The following is a 6,000-nucleotide window of genomic DNA, read 5'->3' on the forward strand; positions in this document are numbered from 1 at the left end:
CAAAGGGTTAAAGCCAAAAGGACAGATCTTCTATGGAGTCAGATTTTTTCTTTTCTATTTTACTATATTCTATTTTTGTTTTAAGTATATAAGAATAAAGTTTAGCCTTTTCCCATTTTAAATTGTGCAATTTTAAGGAGCATTAATTGCATTCACAGTGCTGTGAGACAAGCACCACTTGTTTCAGACTATTTCCTTCCTCAAAGTAAAAGCTTGTATACAAAGAGCACCCCACGTCCTACCTCGCCCAGCCCATGACAAGCCCTAATCCCCTTTCTCTCTCTATGTCTTTACCTATCCTGGAAGTTCCCTATCAATGAAATCATATAAAAGGTGGCTTTTTTTTGGTTTGTCTGCCCACATATCTTAAGTAGGGACGGGTGAATTATTTTTTTTCACGTGAATTAGCATTTTTGTATTTTGAGAGGAAAGTCCAGATGGATTAAAGATGAGACGTACCATATGAAGCCCTTTTAGTAACTCTGTGTATAATCTCGGGGTAGGCACTGCTGTTCTAAGTGTGAAATCAGAGCCAGAAGGGAGATGCTTAGCTCTTCTTGTGGCAAAATAAAACCAAACTAAAGCAGAAAACAAAGGCCAAGAAAGACAGCTGGAAAGGCAAACCACAGCCTGGAAAAACCTTTCCTCATGACCCAAGGTCGGAAAAAAGCTTCACATCCCTGTGGTCCAAAAAGCTCTTGAAGCCCAGTGTTCTGAAAAGAAACAAAACACACAGAGTCAGTTCCAACGAGAGGCAGTGCAGGTGGCAGGTTTGTGCTGGAGATGCTCGACCTCTCAGGTGAGGACACAGGCAGACAGACAGACTGCAGAGACAGCATTGGCCACCATCACCCTGGCAGGTCTTTAGCCCGGTGACAACCAGCCCTGGTGACAACGTGAGCAGGCAGAGGCCCCAGGAGGTACCCTGGAAGGAAGAGCAAATGGACGCTCCTCTCCAGCAGAACAAGGTGTAGGATACATCAAAGTGCCACAGGTGCATCCCTTCCCTAGCAGTGCTGAGCCTTAGAGAAGATCCCACCAAAGTGCTTGCACAATTTTCAAAGATAATGTTTCTTCAGTAACATGAATTCAAAATAATCAATATGTCATCAAGGGATTTTCAGAAGTGACCTGCCCTGGACCTGTACAATACACACACATAAATACACACATATACACATAAATATATACACACATACATACAGGAAAAGAGACAGACAGACTGAAACACAGAGAAGCAGGGGGAGACAGAGAAACAGAGAGAGAGACAACTCAGAGAGGCACTGAGAGACAGAGACTGAGAGAAAGAACACTGGAGCTGGTAATGAGTGGAACTCACATACATTTTCACAAGTCAGTCTATGTGTCAGAACCTGGTCCCAAAGTCGATCCACCCTCCAGGGGAGGGTGTGGGGATCTCCCACAAGGGTGTGGGAACAGAAGGCAAAAAATAGGAAGCCATTGTGGGGCCGCCCACCACAGAGGCCGAGATGGGACACTGGGCCTGTATGTCAACATGACAGAATGACCTAGGAGGTTGTATGCCAGAGCGGACGATGTCAGAGTTGTATTTAATTTCAGCCTCACGACTGGGAGCGGGGAAGCAAGCAGCAAGGAAAGTGACTTTCTCCAGACCCCAGGGCAGACCCTGGCCTGTGTGGGGTGTGCTTTGCACTCTGCCAGCCCTCTGTGGGGTCCTTCCTTTGCTGAGTCTGTGCACGATCTCCCTGTGATGCCAGCCCGTGGGGGTGACAGATGCAATAGGTGTTTCTAGGTCTAGAGACAGGATGGCTTCTCTAGGAAGCAGGGGACAGAATGATCCCCAATGTGCTGATGGGGGATTGGGGAGACCCTGAGAGGCACATGGCTTGTCCAGGATGATAACACTGCTGAGTAGGGGGAGCCAGGTCTGAACCCAGCTGTGTCTTCAGAGCTGCGGCACTGGTTGCATCCAGGCCTCCCCAGGGCTATGGGGGGGGGCTGAGTTGGTGTCACTGTGTGTGGACATGGCATGGAGTGAGAAATGAGAGATTGGAAGCCCAGAAAGGCCCTTGAGGAACTTTGTGTCAGGAGGAAGCTTGGAGAAGTGGACCCCAGGAAGTGACTTCACTTCCCTGGCAATAGAGCCCAACAGAACTTAGAACCGAAGTCACCAGGCACCCACTCTGTAGAGAAGTCCCTACTCAGCTCACCTGGTTGGAGACAGAGGCATGTTCTGCTGCATTCCATTATCCTGAGGCCGCAGGCCCCGGAAAGCCCGCAGCGAGGGTCTCTACCAACGCTGCCGGCACTGGGTCAGGTCTCACCCAAGGCACCTCTGGCCTTTTGGCCAGAGAGACCCAAAGGTAACACAGGGAGGCCCAGGGCAGGCCCCTCCAGGCTGGGCCACCACTCAGATCCCATCCAGGTAGCCACACGGCCCCATCCTGCCTGGTGGAGGTGGAGCAGTCATGTTGGGGATGGGTATCTGCCTCAAGAAAGAGCAGGACAGAGGCCTGGGGGGCCCGGTCACATAGACAGCCCAGGACAAAGCTGGCTGGCTGAGATGTGGAGAGCCCGGGAAGGGTCCTGCTGCCCGAGGTGGAGCCCATGCTCTCTGGGTATGTATTTTCCCTCCCGGATGTCTGAGCTGAACAAGGTTCTGGTCTGATCTAGCAGCAGAGGGTAGAGTCTACAGAATCAGGAGTGTTCCTGGCCAGGAAGGACTCTGAGACTTCCATGCTGGGTCAGCTGCTGGTCACTATCATTGCAGAGCCAGATACCACATATTGAAAAGAAGCTGATGAATAAGAACACCAACGCCCCCTCCCCAACTGAAGGGCTGGTGTGTCACTCTTCTGAGGGCCAGCGCAGACTCCTGGTGGGTCTGGATATGGAGGGGTCCCCACCACCATGGCCCACAAATCAGTGGGGCAGGCCTCCGACCCAGACATCACCCAGGGCTCTCCCAGGGACCTACCCGGGGCTGACGGGTAGCTCAGCACACCCTGGTCTGACCTGGAGCACCGTGCCCACCTCGCTGCAAGTCAGGTGGAGGACCAGGAGCCCCCGAAGCAGAGACCAAAGGTCAAAAAGGCAGGGCTGGTGTATGTGTGTAGGTGAGGGTGGGGCGAAGGCTGGGCCACACAGGGAGGTGTCCCTAGAGGCTACTGTTGGGACCAGAAAAAAGAATGGCCTCAGACCACCTGTCTGGAAAAATTCAGTCACAGAACACATCCTGTGGGCACTTTCTGGGTGGGAGCTGTCTGGAAAGCTCTGGGAAGATTTCTGTCCTTGTAGAGGCACATGGAAAGGGAGGCAGGTGCATAAATTTTTCCTCTCTCACAGCATGAGCTCTTCCACAAGACTTAAAACTCTCTCCACTTCCAATAGTTACAGAGGAGGCAGGGGCAGGGGAAGATGTCAGAGACCAAAAATGGGACGAACTGGATCCTGCAGGAGACCTCGAGCTACCTCCTGCCGCTCCTGCAGCTCTTCCTGAACCTGCATCTGCAGCTGGACTGCTGGGCAACGGAGAACCAGTTCAGGCATCACCACCACCTGGGGTAGAGCCCCCTCTGCACCCACCCACACCGTCTTCTCCAAAATGTTTTCCAAAATCCCACCGTCAGTCCCCCCACAAACTTGACGTCCCTTCCGCTGAAGATGTTTTTGTTTCATTTTCTTTAGTTTCCTTTGCTTGTTTCACATCATTTATGACATCCTTTATTTTTCTTTTTAGAGTTTCATGTAATAAAATATAGACTTTTCCCCTTTTAAATTGTGCAATTCAGGAGCATTAGGGGCATTCACAATGTTGTGCGTCCATCACTACCATCTAGTTTCACACTATTTCTTTCCTCAAAGTGAAACCTTGGATCCAGAGCATGCACTCCCCTCCCTCCTCACCCAGCCCCTGACAACCCCAAGTCCTCTTTCTCTTTGCGTGTCTTTACCTCTACTGGTTGTTCCCTGCCAATGAAATTTTAAAAAAGAATTTTTTCCTTCCTGCCCACATGTTTTCACCTGGGGCTGAGGATTTTTGTTTGTTTTCACTTGAAACAGCATTTTTATTATTTTCAGGGGATATCCAGGGGGATTAAAGATGTGATGCACAAAATGAAGCCCTTTTGGTAACTCTGTGCATAATCTCAGGGTAGACACTGCTGTTCCCCCTGTGACACCACAGCCAGAAGACACAAGGGAGATGCTTAGCTCTTCCTGTGGCAAAAACAAAACCAAACGAATCAAAAAAATTAGTAAAAGCCCAGAAAAATTGCTTGAAAGGCAAACCACAACCTGGAAAATTCATTCCTCATAACCCAAGGTTGGAGAAATTTTTCCCATCCCTGTAGTCCAAAATCCTTTTGAAACTCAGTGTTCTAAACAGAAACAGAACAGGCATGGGCAGTTCCAATGAGAGGCAATGCAGGTGGCCAGTGTGTGTTAGAGATGCTTGACCTCTCAGGTGAGAACAGAGGCAGAGAGAAACACTGCAGAGACAGCATTGGTCACCATCACACTGGCAGTTCTTTAGTCAGGTGACAACCAGCCCTGGTGACAATGTAAGCAGGCAGAGGCTCCAGCAGATCCCCTGGAGGGAAGAGTGAAGGGACGCTCCTCTTCAGGAGAACAGGGTGCAGGACGCATCAAAGGGCCACAGATACATCTCTTCCTCAGAAGATCTGATACTTACAGTTCATCCCATTAGAATCCTTACACACCTATTCAAAGATGCCTTTTCAAGGGTGTCCATCACAGCACTGGTTGAAACAGTCGGAATTAAGGCAACACTAATATTGATGGAGAGGGGATGGGGTCCATTCGTTCTGGTTCATGTGGATGAATGAATGCTGTTCAGTTGGAAAAGTGGGTGCCTGGTCTCAACCCAATGTCAAGGGAGGCCTCAGGGTGGAAGAATGCAGACCCACTCTCTGCATCCAGGGTCCCATCTGCACGACCACATGTGTGTGAAATCAATATAGATGGAAATTGATCTGATTGTGAGTGTGTGAGAGACAGAGATGGAGAGAGACATACTGAGAGACACAGAGACTGAGACATAAGCACCAAATCATTCGTGACAGACACCGCTGTGGGTGGGAATTACAAATCACTTCTTTTTTAGGCAATATTTCAATTTTTGTACTGTGTCTGTATTACTCTACTAATTCTAAAAGGATTAAAATCCTATGCTAATGTGACCCATTCATTACTCATCTATGGAGTAATTAAAGTACATTAATCCTATTTTTAAAAGAATTTAAAGCCTTCTCAGGACTCAGTTCCATGTCAGCTCAGTGGAAGAAGAGGTTCTCCAGGAGGTCGTGTCTCTTCTGAATCAGCATCCAATACAGGTGAGCAAGAAGTACCCGACTTGGACACTGAAGACTACAATAGATGAGAGAGTGTGTTGAGAGAAATTAAGACCTATATTCAAAGAGAATAATCCCATATTCATGGAGCAGAAGGCTTCATTCTACTAAGATGACAAAGGTCCACGAATAGATCTAAGGATTCAAAGAATGCTTACCCAAATCCCAGGTGGTATTTTGCAGGAATTGACAATCAATCTAAAATTCACGTGGAAAATCCAGGAGGTCAGAATACATGAGTGAATCTTGAAAAAGAAGAACAAAGTTCGAGGAATGGAAAGTCAGATGGAACCCACGGTTAATACAAAACCTCTTTAAGCTGAAGATAACTGAGATTCAAAAGATGCAGAAGAAAACCTGTCATGGAAGCCAATTCTCTCCTTTCCCTTTTCCCTATTAAGTTAGGTTGATAAAAAAAGCCTTTAACTTTCACCATTTAACATGGTAGTTACTTTTCTGGTTGGCTCCTGCGTGTGCATAAATAAAAAGTTTCTCTCGTTCATCTCCTCTTTACTTCTGTGGGCTCTTTGGGAGGGACTCTGGATTATGGGGACCTGCTCTTTTCTCACCTTCTTTAGTGACATCTTTTGTCCATGGTGAAGTTCTTAAAAAAAAGAAAAGTCTCATTGGTTTTGGGTCAGATTTG

This window comes from Vicugna pacos, chromosome 11, assembly GCF_048564905.1.
Source record: "Vicugna pacos chromosome 11, VicPac4, whole genome shotgun sequence".
Lineage (NCBI taxonomy): Eukaryota > Metazoa > Chordata > Mammalia > Artiodactyla > Camelidae > Vicugna > Vicugna pacos.